Source organism: Galleria mellonella, unplaced genomic scaffold (genome assembly GCF_026898425.1).
Source record: "Galleria mellonella isolate WM207_F2 unplaced genomic scaffold, CSIRO_AGI_GalMel_v1 utg37, whole genome shotgun sequence".
Taxonomy (NCBI): domain Eukaryota; kingdom Metazoa; phylum Arthropoda; class Insecta; order Lepidoptera; family Pyralidae; genus Galleria; species Galleria mellonella.
Genome location: NW_026442087.1, coordinates 2,598,323 through 2,615,784, shown reverse-complemented (window position 1 = coordinate 2,615,784; position 17,462 = coordinate 2,598,323). Strand labels below are relative to the sequence as shown.

The following is a 17,462-nucleotide window of genomic DNA, read 5'->3' as shown; positions in this document are numbered from 1 at the left end:
ATCTTGGAATGGAGGTAGTTCACCCGAGCCCCCCCCCCCCCCCCCCCCCCCCCCCCCCCCCTTAAATAGGTCTATGAGAATTATTAGCGTCATAATATCTGTATGCCTTCAAGAAAAATAACACATGCCTTCTCAGATTCTCTAATATTGCGAGTGCCTATTTATGTATTTATATTTATTTAGGTGTACATATTGGGGACTTAACAGCTAATGGCGTTTTTGTTGGCCTATGGGTGCAGTAATCATTCACCATTACATAAGTCGCATGCTCATTTACCTTTCATATTATAAAAAAAAAAGTCTATGGTTTTCTTCATGTTTTTGGGATAGAAAAGGTGAATGATACCTACGCAATCATCTTCTTCTTTTTAATTCTCCATGTTATTTAGAAGAAAATATATATTGGTACAAGATATGATTTTTTTTATATTTCTTTTATCACATATAGTCTATGTGAATTCGTATGTTCGTGAATTCGTGTTTAAGCACTGATCTGAAAGTTCCTTTAGTTGTTTGCTTCTAACGATATCAAATTAGTTGTGCACATTCGAATTTGGAATATTTAAGGTTATAATTCCTGACAGTATAATCAGAAGCTGATTTTTACACTACCACAAAATAGAGGCTAACATAAGTATACGAAAAAGGTTTTATTTTCCAAATAGAAGTACCCTGTCAATACACAACTACCGCTAACCGCAAGCATCGCTCAACTGAGTTTATGATAATTGATGCCTTTTACATTTTCGATCGGCAAAAAAAAACCTCACCAACAAAGGGTATTCATTCCTGAAGCCATTTACGGAGAGACAAAGGTCCGAATGGGATAAACATCAGGATTTCGCCGTCAAATGTCGGCGTGTCGGCATAGTGAGTGACATTGATCGACAGCCGACAGCGACAGGAATGTCGGCGTATCCAGACATGGTAATGATACTGTTTACCATATAATAAGTCGGGTATTAACAGAATGGAAGAACGACGTATTTACATCGAATGTGGGTACAGTTTTTGATGGCTAATTGACGATGATAGACTGGTGCAGCTGAGACTAATATGTTTTGGTTAGTTTTGGATTCATTGGACGAGTCGCAGCGACGTTATTTCACTTGTCCAATAGATTATTTCATTATTATATAATTTGTCGTTCCTTGTACAAAATATTACCAGAGAGTACAAAAGTCGATTGCTTGAGTATCTCTCTCCCATTCGTGTTTCAACCGTGAAGCAATTGTGTTTGCACGGCTATGTTTCGGTTTGAAGGGTGGGATATGGCGTGTATTTACTATCTGTACCCTGACAGAGGAATAACACCTGAGTCCTCAGGAATGGCTACGCATGGGGGGTATCATGGGCGAAACAGTATACTTTGTTATGTGCATGGTACTGCTCATGTCTATAGGCGACGGTTACCACATTAAATCAGGTGGACCGTCAGCTTGTTTGCCATTCTAAGTTGTATAAAAAAAAATATTAATTTCAAATTTAGAATAGATTAATTGTTCGTTTCGACGGTATATTTTATTAATCATTTTAAGCGGTATATTAAAATATATGTCATTTACGGTTTGGAACAAAATCCTGTGTTACTGTAAAAAATTTGTTTAATTTTAACAAATTAATAAGTATGAAGCAACACTGAAATGAGATTATAATGAATTATTTAAATATCAAGCGAACGATAAAAATAATATAAAACGTATAAAACAATGTAAGTACTAAGTATGATCAATAAATAAAAAAAAACTTTTATTAAAAGATATAAAAAATATATTAAGAAGTTCTTTATTTATTTCGATAAAAAATATGTAAAAAATAAAATAATAATAAAAATAAAAGATAATAATAGGTATTTACTAAATTTGTCAAAGAAACTTAAACTCCACTACTTATTAAATTTTGTATAAAAATAACAAAATAATTAAAGAAGTAATAGAAAGTGGTCACCTATTTTAACCATATTCCCAAATCCGGTATTGTCTAGTGGTTAGGATACCTGGCTCTCACCCAGGAGGCCCGGGTTCAATTCCCGGTACCGGAATAGTATTTTTGTTGATTGTATTCATGACATATTAGAAGTTGCATAGAAAAAATATTAATTTATTTTTGAAATATAATTATTACTATACACAACATAATTTTTGTGATGTAAATCTTGTAAAATGTGCTGAATTTGCATAATTTCGAATTCTAAGACATACTGTTTCTAAACTAAGCTTGTAAATATAAAAATAGATAACCTATATAAGCCCTCCGTTAGCTACTAAACTCCGAAACGGTCATAGAAATTGGCTTTTCAAATCAGACGGACAGTCAATTATACCTCAGTTATAAATCTTTAGCCCTATTTACCATATCTGAATTTAACATGCACCATTGCTTTTGAATTTTGACTTCTAAACACACGATTTAAAGTTCATTTTTCTGCACACATCCAGTTGCATCCGATTGACAGATATCAATAATATATCAGGTTCAAGCTGCACAGAATTCAAATGGCGTTTGATATGCAAAATTTGATATTCACGACTTTGATGTCTGATTCTGTGGAAACGAGACAGTATAATGTGTTGCTTATTATACAACTGCATACCAATTGGTACTTGGTATTGCATTTGTACAAAAACCTATCGTAATTATGTTTGTATATATTTTGTGCAAGGGACAAAACTTTTTATGGTATTATTTTGACTGAAATATACTATAAAACTTTATAACATTTTACGTAAACAGTAAAGTATTGCTATTTACATTTTGCTTCCATCATGTTTTTTTTTTTTTTTTTTATACAACTTAGAATGGCAAACAAACTGACGGCCCACCTGATGGAAAGTGGTAACCGTCGCCTACAGACATGAGCAGTAACATGGACATTACAGTGTATACTGTTTCGCCCATGATACCCCCCATGCGTTGCCATTCCTGAGGACTCAGGTGTTATTCCTCTGTACCCAGTAAATTCACGCCATATTCCACCCTTCAAACCGAAACACAGCCATGTAAACACAATTGCTTCACGGTAGAAACACGAATAGGACAGAGGTACCCAAGCAATTGACTTTTGTACAAAGTCTCTCTCTGGTGGTCTCCCTCTGGTAATTTGTAAATATAACGTGAATTTTACTTTGTAAGTGCAGTTGTTAGATCTGTAAATAGTAGGAAACAATGTTGCTGACCGCAGCTGTATATTTCTTTACTTATTCTCTTAAAACACTCAAAGGATTTTAATATGGAAATCAGTTATTTAGATATTGCATCCTGTTAATAATACAATAGTGAAAATTTGTGAAGATGGACGTTTGTTACTATTTTACGCAAAAACTATTGGATGGAATTAAATAAAATTTAGTACACGGGTTAGTTAATTAGTTAATGAGTGAAATGGAATGGAACCCCGCCCGCTCTATTGGTATACGCTGACGGGGCACCAGTGATAAATGACGTGAGGTTGAAGGCAGATCAGTTGGTCCATCGTGATGAATTTAACAAGAACTAACCACGATGGTTTACAAGGGCAATCGCGTAGGTATCGACCTGATAGGGTATATTGCTAGCAATAAGGCTATTAGAACTCATTATTGACAATCCCTTTCCCCCCTAGTACATGGGTAGGGTATATCCTAATTTTTTTTATACAACTTAGAATGGCAAACAAGCTGACGGCCCACCTGATGGAAAGTGGTAACTGTCGCCTATAGACATGAGCTGTAGCATCTACATACATGATAGAGTCCACTGTTGTTCTCGTATTGTAACACTTATTATGTTTTTTTAATAAGCTATTTGTTTTTTGTCTCCACCAATTGACAGTTTTTATCAGATATTCAAAGATTGAAGAAATTCCTTTTGTAGTATAAGTTCGCCATTGTACTCATTCTTTCCTTAAGAACTCTGAACTTAAGACTTTAACAATGAAGTGTTACAAACAAACAAACAATAAACTAAACTCCAATCTGTCTGTAAGAACATCCATGATGAATATCCAGAGGGAGACTTTGTACAAAAGTCGATTGCTTGGGTACCTCTGTCCTATTCGTGTTTCTACCGTGAAGCAGTTGTGTTTGCATGGCTGTGTTTCGGTTTGAAGGGTGGGATATGGCGTGAATTTACTGGGTACAGAGGAATAACACCTGAGTTCTCAGGAATGGTAACGAATGGGGGGTATCATGGGCGAAACAGTACACTCTATAGTCTATAGGCGACGGTTACCACTCTCCATCAGGTGGGCCGTCAGCTTGTTTGCCATTCTAAGTTGTATAAATAAAAATGATGACTGAATGATTCGAGATGATGATAATGAAATGTTTATTCCTTTATTTTTTTTTTTATAAAATTGTTAGATATTGTAATAAAAGTTTTTATTGCTGTAATTTGATAACTCTGTTTTTCCACATTCATTGTTCACGACGTAGGATCGCAATTAGAAGATCTCTTTAAACCATAAATTTGATCTTAATTTCTTAAAATACTGTGTTGATAGAAGAGGTAGTGGAATTGTAATGATTTAAGCTAAGTAAGTACGACTCTCGTTTTAACATATCTATTATTTCAAACGTTTATAGATTTTTTTTTTCGTTTTATCTAACCGCCAGATTTTACTTGCGACTTCATTCGCGTGATCGGGATAAAAATGGGAGGGGTAAAAATGGGAGGGATAAAAATTAACCTATATAATTTTTCCATCTCATATAATACTTGTATACCAAATTTCATTGTGATTTTTTTTTTTTATACGACTTAGAATGGCAAACAAGCTGACGGCCCACCTGATGGTATGCTTGTTTGCCACCACAGTGGTATAAAAAAAATACATAACACTGACTGTTCGATCTCGATGATTCTTATTTAAATTGAAAAGATCGTTCACTTAGATCAAAGATCTGACGATCAAAGTATATTAGTTAAATATTTATCGCCAGTTCTTATATAAATACTTGTGGAATCGACGCTGCTACGTCTGTTATTTCTTGTTTCTCTGAAAATGTGTGAAGATTTTTTTTGTTATCGTTTCACGTAAATGTGTCACGCAATATATTTACGTGCAAATGTTTAATTTTTCACAGGCTCATACGATTATTTCTTAAACATAAACCCCAAATTGCCTCTAAAATTAGCAAAGAGTTTTTTTTTTAATATTGAAGTAATATGGAACATAATTTGTGGTTGAATAAAAGTATAACCATTTTTAATATGGATTCCAAGTTTCTAATAATGAATTGAAAGCATAATAATACGCTAATAATTATAAACTGCCAATAATCATTGTTAAATTAGTACAAAATCAACTACGTCATTAATTATTATGCCCTTTGAATCAACTTCTACAGGATCATTCTATTAAATTATATAAACATACACTATTTTGGAGTTTCAGAAAAAAACCGAAAAAACTGAATTGTCGTAACACACCGCCTCCTGGCGTCCTATCTCGGCCATGTTTACCGACTTATCAAATTTCATCAGCGGCGGTTTCTTTGTCGTCTCCTTTCGTATTATTTTCATTATGTTCCTCAAGCTCGGATTCGGTGTTATTGTTATTCTCTCTTTGAGGTGTGGCAGGCGTTTTTGTTTGTTCTCCACTGTAATTTATTTGGGCTCTTTTTCTTCTGTATAATCTGTTACTGTCGAGTCGGAACGAAGATTAAAATGAGTGGCTATTGAAGTCGTGTGATTACTTTAACAAGATAAAAAAAAAGCTATTGAGTAATGAAAATGTAATTTCTATTAATAAAATATTAATATTTGTCATTGAGATATAACAACAACAAATAATTATAGTAAATTATTATTACATTTTCTTTGAATTTTTACAAAACACACTATAAAATAATATTACATATATTAGATACAAGAGACAAGAGTCTTTAAAGAACTAATTTATTAATTAAATAACAATTCTACATGATTAAAACACTGAATTAGATATTTAATTAATTAACTTTCACACGAGACGTAATTATTATAAACAAACGAATGGTAACAAATACGTAGAAGGAACACTGCGTGTTATTGTTTTTTATAATTTAAACATCTCGCCATTATCGGAGCCCAACTTATGGATCCGACAATAGGGTCGCCATTGTTTCTTGTCCTGCCATCGATATGCGGTGTTTTGATTGCAAACACATATATACTTATTACGTCAGTACCTGAAAATGGTTTCAGGTAAATTAACTATAGCATCGGCATGATAATAAAAAAATCTGATATTTTATAACCCACAACATAAATTAATATTTTTATATCTAAATTTCGAGCATTATAAAAAATTTTCATATCCCAATTAAAAGATGGTAAAAAATTTTTGTACTGTCATGAATTCAGTTATGGAATGAAATCTTACATTCCATTTCAATCGTCAAAAGTTTAATGAACCTCATTAGCTTTGAAATGGGGAACAAATTATCGCAATACGATCTCGAAATCACTAAATACACCACTATAAAACCACTCCATTACTTTCGTATTCTTTAACGTCTGAGTCGGTAGCTACCGGTTTTTAGCTTGTGATTGACGTCTGTCGGCTTCGCTTACAGACTTACAAGCTTCTCGGATGTACTTACCACAATCTTATTCCTTTGCAATAAAGTTAATTTTACTTTCGTTCAAAAGTTTATTGTAATTTGTAGTGAAGCATTCATCGCGGCGCCGGTCGACACGGCTTGATCTCGAACATCATCCACTTATTCATTACTGGCTTCTATTCAATTTTAATCATAAACGGTAGGTCTATAAAGGTGGTGTTAGACAATTTCTGGAGCCATCGAGGGGATTACTGGTCATTCGACGTACTTATCTTGAAGGCATCCTGTTAAATTGACGTTATAAAGTACTATGGCGTGTAATTTATGGTATTTTAGATAATTTCGAAATTATTAAAACACTTGTGTGTCTATTACGTGGCATACTTTATAATTATGTAATTATATAGCTTTAAACTTGTTATGAATTTTATACCTTTGTTTAACAGAAACAAATGTAATCACTTCTTTTTTAGATTGTATTGAAATAAAAATGTAGTTTAATTGACTGTTTTTGTTATTGATATATTTAAAATGGGACTTTATGTAAATCAAAATATATGATTTGAACTAGTTTCAGCATTTTGTCAACCTTTTTTTAATCAAATTATAAAAGGAAGCTTTAAGTTACGTTAAGCCAAGGATAACTGTCTTTTTGCACATGAGTAAGAAACATTAAAAAATCTATAAGTCTAGATGATACTGAAAATGATAGAAGTAAATATAAAGATTAAAACTTACAACCTTTTGTCCTTAGATATTAATTTAAAATTTAGTTTAAATATTTATATCGATTATTAATATATCAGCCGTTAAGTATCTATTGCTGAACAAAGGCTCTTCCCATTTAAGTATTTAACCAATAGGCTTGATAGGTGAGTTGGCAACCGCAGTTAGGTTTTGGAGATGTTTCAAGATAGACGCTGTTGCCCATCCCTCGATTAAGTAGCCTTTGTCGCCTCTTACGACACGCAAAGAAAATAAATAATGCCATTTGGTATTATTATTTATTACTTATAAATAAATTACTATAAATTTGTATATCATAAAACCTATTGTGGTACAATAATAAATTATGTTTGGTCATTTGGAGAGGATGGATGAAAGAAGAATTACGAAAGAGATTTATGGAGCAAGAATGAATGGAGATGTTGGTAGGGGCCGCCCTAGACGGACGTATGTTGACAGACGTATGTTGTATGTCAATTTGGCCCTTTTTCAGCACGTCACAAACAGGCGACGTGCTGAAAAAGGGCCAAATTAAAAGTACCCGTAACCGGCGAGCGTGTATGAAAAGATTGATGAATGTGGAAGAAGCGAAAGAGGTTTGTTTGAATCTTTGAAAAAAAAACATTTGGCGTTCCATTGTTTCTGCCTATCCTAATGGGAGACAAGCGTGACAGATATGTATAATAAATTAACAACACAAGAATTTATAAATAGTAAGATATCCCACCGAAACATCGGCCGTTTCAAAAACTTAACAAACGCTAACACAATCTGCACATAAATCACTCCCGTTGAGAATATTTGATAAACAAAAGAAAATTGCTCAAGCCAGGCCTCAAGGTTTTGACTGCTGGAATTTATTAACAAAATTACTCAAAGACAATGAGGAATATTTAAGAGTGGCGAAGACAAATCGTCCGAGTTATTGTGTAGATAAACAAGCTTGCTAGATTGAGGCAAGTCGAGGTATGAATGTAAAAATGCAAAAGGTGTAAACTTATCGCGTTTTATTTATTTTATTGTTAGGGAGGCAAGTGAGCAGGCGGTCCACCTGATGGAAAGTGACTATCGTCGGTGAATACCTTCGAGAGGAGTTGCTGCATTGCTGACCTTTGATTGTTAAAGGCAGACCAATAGAGTAAATATTAACACATTTGAAGACAATACAATAGTTAAAGTTGTGATAAAATATTTTACTAATTATCCATGTAATATTGTTGTTTTTTTGTAACTATCACTATTCTAATATTTAGTTGTAAAAACATTTAGAGTAATTACTATATAATAATTTATTATTACATTATCCATTAAGTGTCCACTGGTGAACATAGGTCTTATCCAAAAGGGGTTTTTCTAGTAGTTTCTATGCTATGCCAGTAGATGTTTTAAGAAGAACGCTACTGCTCTTCCATCGATCATTAAGTTCCCTTAATGGCCTCTTACGACATCCATGGGAAAGTAAAAACTGACAAAGTAATATATAAGGTTTTCCGGGGTATTTACATGGAGGTCAACCTGATAGGATATATTGCTAGCAATGGCTATCATAAGAGACGACTAGAGGAGGGCGAGAGATCAGGCAGCAGCATCCCTCTTAAAACATCTCCAAAGCCGGACTGCGGTTTCCAATCCGCCTGCCAAGCATGGCAACTACTAGCAAAATCTCCTAAAGGGGGAGGCTTATATTCAGCAGTGGATAGTTTTTTCTAATAAATGAAAATGGAATGGTAACCCCGCCCGCGCTATCGGTATACACCGACGCCGCACCAGTGAAAGGTGATAGGTGAGAATGAATGCAGATCAATTGGCCTATCATGATGAATTCGACAATAATTAACCATGATGGTTTTCAGGGGGAACCGCGTGGAGGTCAACCTAAGAGGGTTAATTGCTAGCAACGGGGCTACTAGACCTCATTACTAACAATCCCTTTCCCCCCAGCAGTGGGCTGTTAAAGGCTGATATGATGATGTTGACGATGATTATAAATTTTAAACATTTTCTATTTAATTGCTGATATACGTTTGTATTAATTAAGTAATTAATTAAGTAAAGGAATAAAAATAATATGTACAAATGAAAACATAAAAAAAAAAATGAAAACGCTTCCATCTATATCTTGTGAGTGGTACTCGAACACCATTCAGAGACCGATCCCTCATACTTGATGGATGGTAATAAATAGACTTTTATGCACTGCTGAGGTGAGCGCCGCTCGCCATTGAAGCGAATTGATTGTGCCCAGACATTTATTAATAAAATAAACTCGAATATTAATTGTACCGGCCACGATGAATTTAAAACAAGCAAGATTCATTATGGCGTCCAAGGAACGTCAGATGCACATATTGTGATATAATATTTTAATTTATAAATATTTAATCACGTATATATGATTTTGATGAAAATTCTAACGATTTTATGTGAATATTAACAGATTTACTACTATTTTACACATTTTTATCTCATTAAAAGATTTTCTGTATGCAGGCAATAACATACAGCCCGTCTGATGGCAAATGGTCAGTGTAGATTAATGCCTGCAACACTAGGAGTGTCACGTGCGCGTTGTCAACCCTGAAGAAACCTTAATACACCCTTTTGAAAAACCCCATATTATAGTATCTAGGAAAAACCCTGGCAGGGAGCTCATTCTACAGCCTTCGTTTTTATTATTATTATTTCTAAATGAATTTCAAAAGAAGGAGGTATGAATTATTCATTTATTCTGAGACTAGATCAAATATTGCGTTTGCTCTGTCCCATTCGTGTTTCAACCGTGAAGCAGTTGTGTTTGCGTGGCTGTGTTTCGGTTTGAAGGGTGGGATATGGTCTGAATTTACTGGGTACAGAGGAATAACACCTGAGTCCTCAGGAATGGCAACGCATGGGGGGTATCATGCGCGAAACAGTATACTCTGTTATGTCCATGGTACTGCTCATGTCTATAGGCGACGGTTACCACTTTCCATCGGGTAATCCATCAGCTTGTTTGCTATTCTGGGTTGTATAAAAAAAAAAGTAAATTAACGCATGGAAATATAATAATAATAATTTATTTGGAACATAAACATTGGTTACAATATTATTGAAAAACGATGATATCCGCAGAGGTATAAAACTGTGTCGCGAATATCAACGCCCTCCTCCTCATTGCAGGATTCCAAAACAGACCAATTAAAACGTATAGTAGTTGTTACATCAACGAAGACAATTGTTTGTATCTAGCAACTAACCAACTACAATAATAAATAATAACTATAAACTACAATTTATTTTTTGTAGAGTCTTTTTTGGAAAATAAGGAACTTATATATTTTATACTAGTGAATCCTGGCAGCGACTGATTTTGGATGACTTCTTGAAATATAACATTTATATTTTAAACAATATAAACCAATATAAACTTGAGACTGATTCTTTTTTTAAATATAAATATACATACATACATATCTGTCACGTCTGTCTCCCATTAGGGTAGGCAGAAACAATGGAACGCCAAATGCTCCGATTCAAACAAACCTCTTAAAATATAAATAGGTATATAAAATTATAAATGTTATAACCAACTTGTATTGGGTAAGTAATCTGTTATATTGCTATTTAAACTTAATAATCACAGATGTTTATAAATAAAGTGATAACTTTATTCATAATTTAAAGGTTAATGTAATAATTCTTATTGTTTTTAAAGGTGAATGCACTGAAATCTTATACCAAGGTAATGGATATACCTGTATAATTTGTATTGGCATGTTGACAGCGTGACTTCTACATTATTATTGTACGATTACAACAAAAACATCAATAAAATTATACAGTATAAGAATAAATAAGTGTATAAGTAATTTAATAGATAGATAGATGAATAATTTATTTATATAACTTACAGCACACAAATTACAATAATAAAAAAAATACACATAATACACAGTAAAAGAGATAAAAGAATGAAAACAAAAAAGCACAAATAAAAAAAAACAAAATATATAAACTAACAATCTCCTTTCTTACCCTTATATATAATAGTAATTTAAGTAGTTACCAGAGGGAGACTTTGTACAAAAATCGTTTGCTTGGGCACCTCTGTCCTATTCGTGTTTTTACCGTGAAGCAGTTATGTTTGCATGGCTATTTCGGTTAGAAGGGTGATAAAAAAAACTTATTTGGTCAATATTAAAGTTGTTTTTTTTTTTTTTTTGTAAAACGCAATTTAAATTTAGAAAGGATGGATGAATGTAGAATTACGAAAGAGATTTATCGAGTAAGTATGAATGGAGATGTCGGTAGGGGCCGCCCTAGACGGACGTATGTCGACCAAACAGGCGACGTGCTGAAGAAGGGCCAAATTAAAGGCGAGCGTGTATGAAAAGATTGATGAATGTGGAGGAAGCGAAAGAGGTTTGTTTGAATCGAAGCATTTGGCGTTCCATTGTTTCTGTCTACCCTAATGGGAGACAGGCATAACAGATATCTATGTACAATTTGAAATTATATTTCGTATAAAGCTTTTTTATTTTTACCTATCAAAGTAAAACTATCATTTGATACATCATAAAATTTATATAACATGAACATATGTACATCATTGTCAGATTTACAAAGTCAGTTCAAATTAGGCGAAGCAAATGCTCAACATAACCATAGAAAAAAAATAGACAAATTGACAACTGTCTCCTATTAAAAATCACTAGAAAAATAGAAATTGATTATAATAAAATAAATCAATCAACTACTATGGATAAATCAATTTCCAAACATTCTATAGAGTTTCTTTTTTACAACACGGGGCAAACGAGCATGCGGCTCACCTGACGGTAAGTGACTACCGCCGCCCATGGTCACCCACAACACCAACGGCATTGCAGGTGTGCTGCCGGCCTTTTAAAAGGGAATATACTCTTTTCTTGAAGGTTATGTTGTCGTATCGGTTCGGAAATACTGCTGCTGGAAGTTGATTCCAAAGAGTGGTTGTTAAAAATAATTTTTCGGTTATATTTTAATTGGTAATACCCATTTCAAAGACGACATATATGCATCCTTTAAAATTATAAATGAGGACATTTAAAAACAATACAGTGTCCATTGCAACTTACCATTTATTCATATCAACACTGCCATCAAAATAAACGTTAGCTTATTCAGAGCAAGCACACAATTTGGTTATGAATAGAGAAAAAACGAGTTTACGTTTTCTGTGGGTACTACAAATAGAATAATTCGACATCGCTTACAGAAGAGGCGAAGTATTATGGTGGAACAAAAGAGGATAGCTGGAACAAACGATAGTAATTATTCATCATTAGCGGTGATCGCAGTGCTTGGATGATGTATCGCCGCCGAGTGCCATTCATCACATCGCTTTTGTTTCGTTAACTGAGTGGGATCTTGTAACAATGAGGAGCTTGTCTAGTTCTACGTATGCTGTTCGATTTATATATTGCCACATATTCTTTACCATCTTTAGCGATTGTGCTTATAATGTTTGAATATTTGAGTGTGGTATCACTTTTTGAACTAGCTCTGTTTGGTTACCACTCTCGTGTTAACACGCCGTTATGCTTCGTTGTTTTTTTAATGTGTAAAATAAATATAGATCCATGGCTAGTGCAATTTTTTGTTTTATTTTAAGTCAATCTATTACTATGTTATCAATGTTAGATAGACCGGGAACGTATATTTTTTTTTATATGTTTTTGTACAATCACTTATAACATAGATATTAGGTTATAAAAAAACATAGATACACAGGCGGACTTATCCCTAAAAGAGATTTCTTGTAGTCAACCTTAAGAATTCGAAAAGAGAAAGTATATAGGGTTCGTATATAAAGTCACTTATTAATAAAATTAAAAATATTATTTTATCTGAATTCGTGCATAGTCTATGTTTTATATTCTATTATATATTGTATGTGTCTACATTATATGTTTATTATTCTCGTCGCTACTGAAGAATACTGAAGGGATGTCTACTAGTGAGCGGAATAAAATAGGTGTGTACTCAACGCCGTTTATTTACAAACAGGAAACTACAATGAAAATATGTACCCACACAAAAAGCAATATAAAAATAAGTATGAAACTACCTCTATACATTATAGTTTTATATCTAAATATTTTGATTACGAGAGTCTATAAAAAAATAAATGTTTATACATTTTATGTCCAATAGCAATACCATTGTATCATTTTTTCTATAAAATAATAAGAACTGAAGTTAAACCGTAAAAATAATTGATGACAGACAAAGAAACGACCAGAGAGACTGATATTGTGGAATTGCTGCCTTGAATACAACATTTCCTATTCAATTAATTAATGTCTAAAGACAGATATTTTTTTTTTTCAATACAAACTAAAACTAACATTCGCACACATCAGCTGTCAACTTATTCCAAACACGACAAGAAACATAACTAGTTTTAATGATTTAACACAAAAACCTCACCACAACAGCTCGTTATGTGTTACCCTCATCATGAGCTGTCCAATTAATTGACAGCTCATACATCTGACATGTATGTCAGGTGTTTTGAATTTAAAATAAAATTAATTATACAATCAATCAGAGGACGTGTCATGGCCGCAAAAGGTGTTGCTTTTCGCTCGGCGAAATGCCAATCAACGTACAAAATGCTCACCTAAGCGGCGCGACCGCCGAAAAACGGAAAGGGCTGTCCACAGTGCGATCCGTTTCACCAATTTCAACTTTAACTGTGGTGTAATAAAGCTGTTTATAAGATTTATCAAGAAGGTCATATAAGTCCATGTCATCATCACGTCCCGTCGGTAGTTTAACAACTCGATTCGCCACACTTTAATCGGGCGAAGTCGCTCAATCTGAACTCGTTCAAGGCGCGAACAGACCGTCAAAGCCACACTTTTACAAGTAGAAATTTTTATGTTCGCCTGTCATTTCACGCGCATTTAACATCGATTCACACATCTCTTGTCTTCCGCGGAGAGCCTTTTAATTTTCCACTTCGGGATCGACGCTGAATTTATGTTCGTACATGTTTAACGTCGAAAATCGTAAAATTTACGACGGCGAAACAGAAAGAGGGAATTGAGAAATAAAATTCTCGTATTTAAAATAGAGTCAACTATATATTATATGGTGCGTTTATGATGATAAGATTTATATTCCATTCATTTTCTTAGATGTAATAAATACAGTCTCGAGGCGGAACCAGTGGCTCTGATGCGTTTAACGCGTCCATTTATATATATTCGTCATGGTACGTAATGATTTATAGTGGAACATGAATAGGTAATATTATTTTAGTACTGCCATTAACCATGGGTCAGTTAAGCGGAAAGGTTTTCGAGTTACTGGGGTCAAGTTAATTTAGATTATTATCGATCTTTTGACTACTGATATATAAATAATTTACATATCATTTAGCCAATAAGTAGAAACAACATAAAATATAATACAGGGACATGGAATATGTAATAAATATCTATATAATATATTGTTGAAGATATATATATATATATATATATATATATATATATATATATATATATATATATATATATATATATATATATATTATTATAGATAAGATAACTATAAAAATAATATAAGCATAAAATAACCTAAAACGATTAGTTTCTATGCAATAATTGTATAATTTTTCAAGTATATATTAAAAAAAAAACAATGTATGACGAATTAACATACAATGAAGTACTTTAAACGTTGTTACATGATAAATTTTTACCTTGACTTTATTTTCTAGAAACAAAATGTTTCCGAGTAAAGAAAATTTATTTACATTTTATTATATATTAATATTTAATTCACGACTTGGTTCCACGATAAAACAGACTTTAATTTCAATAAATTTATTCTAAAACCAATACGTGAATAAATATTTCCAAATAAAAATATAAAGAATTATTAAAAAATCATGTAAATTAGACAAGATGTCACTTAATATATATTCAAATGAACGACATTAATATGAACTGTATTGGCTACAAAATTAATGTCAAAGTCACTTCAAAATTGGTGCAAATATAAGCGTAACATGTATATGAAAATAATACACAAAAAAAATTTTGTTCTAAATAGAACTCTACCTTTTTCGAATTTTAAGCTTAAAAGTTTTTCATCATTTTCAAGTCCCAAAATGAGTGAATTAAAAAAATTAAACTCTTTGTGTGACTGAATTAATAAATGAATATTTTACCAATAATAAGGCATGCAAAATTTAAAACTTAAAAAGTATAAATGTTAATTCATTATAAATTATTAAAACAATTCGTAATGTTACAAAAAAAAAAAACACAAATATGTCAGTTTCATGTTTTTAACTCCTGAACTAGATTATGATGTATTCTAACATGACTTCTATAAATTAATAAAAAAAAGGCAAAGTATAAATAATTCGAAATTCTATAAAACATTCCCATTTGATGCCCGATTAAGTATCGTCTAAAAACCACAGACCGGATTCAATCGGGTCACAATATCCATTATTCATCGATACCGCTTTCTTGTTACGATTCGATGCGGTATCGACAGTAGAATCGATTTACACTAGTTAGACATCAATGACGCGGCCGCCGATTGTCCAATTTGTTGTTGGTAGTTGTGAAAACAATTGAATTGGGCTAAGTCGACAGATTAGCTGAATTGCTATCGATGTTATGAATTACTAGCCCTTTCTCGCGGCTTTGCTGCGTGTCAGTTGTTATGTAAAGAGTCCTATGTATTAAGATAGGGCATATAACCTACCAGTGTAGGGGGGGAGGGATTGTTAGTAATGCGAACTACCAGTCACTTTTTTTTAATGGATGATAATGGAATAGCAGGGGGGAAAGAGATTGTTAGTGATGGAATCTGAGAATCCCATTACTAGCAATATACCAAACCAGGTCGACCTCGCGGTTCCCCCTGGAAACTATCATGGTTAATTCCTAATGAATTCATCATGATGGGCTAAGTAGCCTGTTTTCATTCTCATCTATCACCCTTCACTGGTGCTCCGCCAGCGTATCCCGTTAGCGCAGGCGGGGTTACCATACCATTTTCACACATAAAAAAAAATGGAATAGCAGCTCCGCCTGCGGTAACGGTATACACTGGCGGGGCACCAATGACGAATGATAGGAGAGGATGAAAGCAGATCCGTTAGCCCATCGTGACGAATACCACTAGAATTAACCATGATAGTTTCCAGAGGGAACCGCATGGAGGTCGACCTGATAAGATGTATTGCTAGTAATGAGCAAATTAGACCCCATTACTAACAATTCCTTTCCCCCCATATACATACATGGTATTGTTACTTGTACAAATATTAATGGAAACCATTCATTTGTAGTCTGACAGATAAGATTGGTGTGTCATCAATCATCAATACAATTTATCTATTAATGCTTGAATGACATTGTGAAAACAATACTGTTGTATATTTATATATCCCAGGCTCACAAGCAGTATCTAACCCTTAAGTCTTAGGACAGATTTTGTCTCACTCTGCTTGTTCTACCGCCTGTACAATGGATTGTGCTCAGAGGAATCGTTCAATATGACGCCCACAGCCACTTTCTACCATCGTACGGCTCGCCAGCGACAGGGAGTTCATCCTCATGTCCTACAGCCTCAATGGTCGCGTACTGCGCGGTTTCAGAAATGTTTCCTCCCACGAAAACTCAGGTTGTGGAATGAGCTCCCTGCCGAGGTTTTCCCAAGACGCTACAGCATGGGGTTCTTCAAAAGGGGGGTAAAGACGTTTCTTCAGGGTCGGCAATGCACGCGTAATACCTCTGGTATTGCAGGTGTTCATAGGCTACGGTAATCACTTACCATCAGGTGGGCCGTATGCTTGTTTGCCACCTCAGTGGTATAAAAAAATAATTAAGCAGATACATGTATTATTTGCATTATTTACAGCGCACAAATAACAACAGACATATACAGTAAAAAGAAATAAATTATAAAAATTCAGTGAACTGAAAATCAGTTTTAAAATTTACAAATTAAACCCTTTAATATATTTTACATACCAGACATACCAACTTGGACTCTTTAGTCTCTTTTGAAACCTCCTGACAAAGAAAATAAAAATATTTTTTTATTTTTTTCTACTGTAATATAAGGATAAACAATATGTAAAACTATTCCAAATTTTGTATTAGCAGTTGCTAACATATAGCACTGTGACAGACGTAAGGACGGACGGACAAAGTCTTACCA

General features: G+C 33.5%; 1 non-coding gene across 1 annotated transcript; it reads left to right on the top strand.

Moving 5' to 3' along the window:
- The first annotated feature begins 1,969 nt into the window (after positions 1–1,969).
- Trnae-cuc (transfer RNA glutamic acid (anticodon CUC)) lies at positions 1,970–2,041 on the top strand. Its single transcript has one exon. It is a non-coding gene; the product is annotated as a tRNA-Glu (tRNA).
- The last annotated feature ends 15,421 nt before the right edge of the window (positions 2,042–17,462 follow it).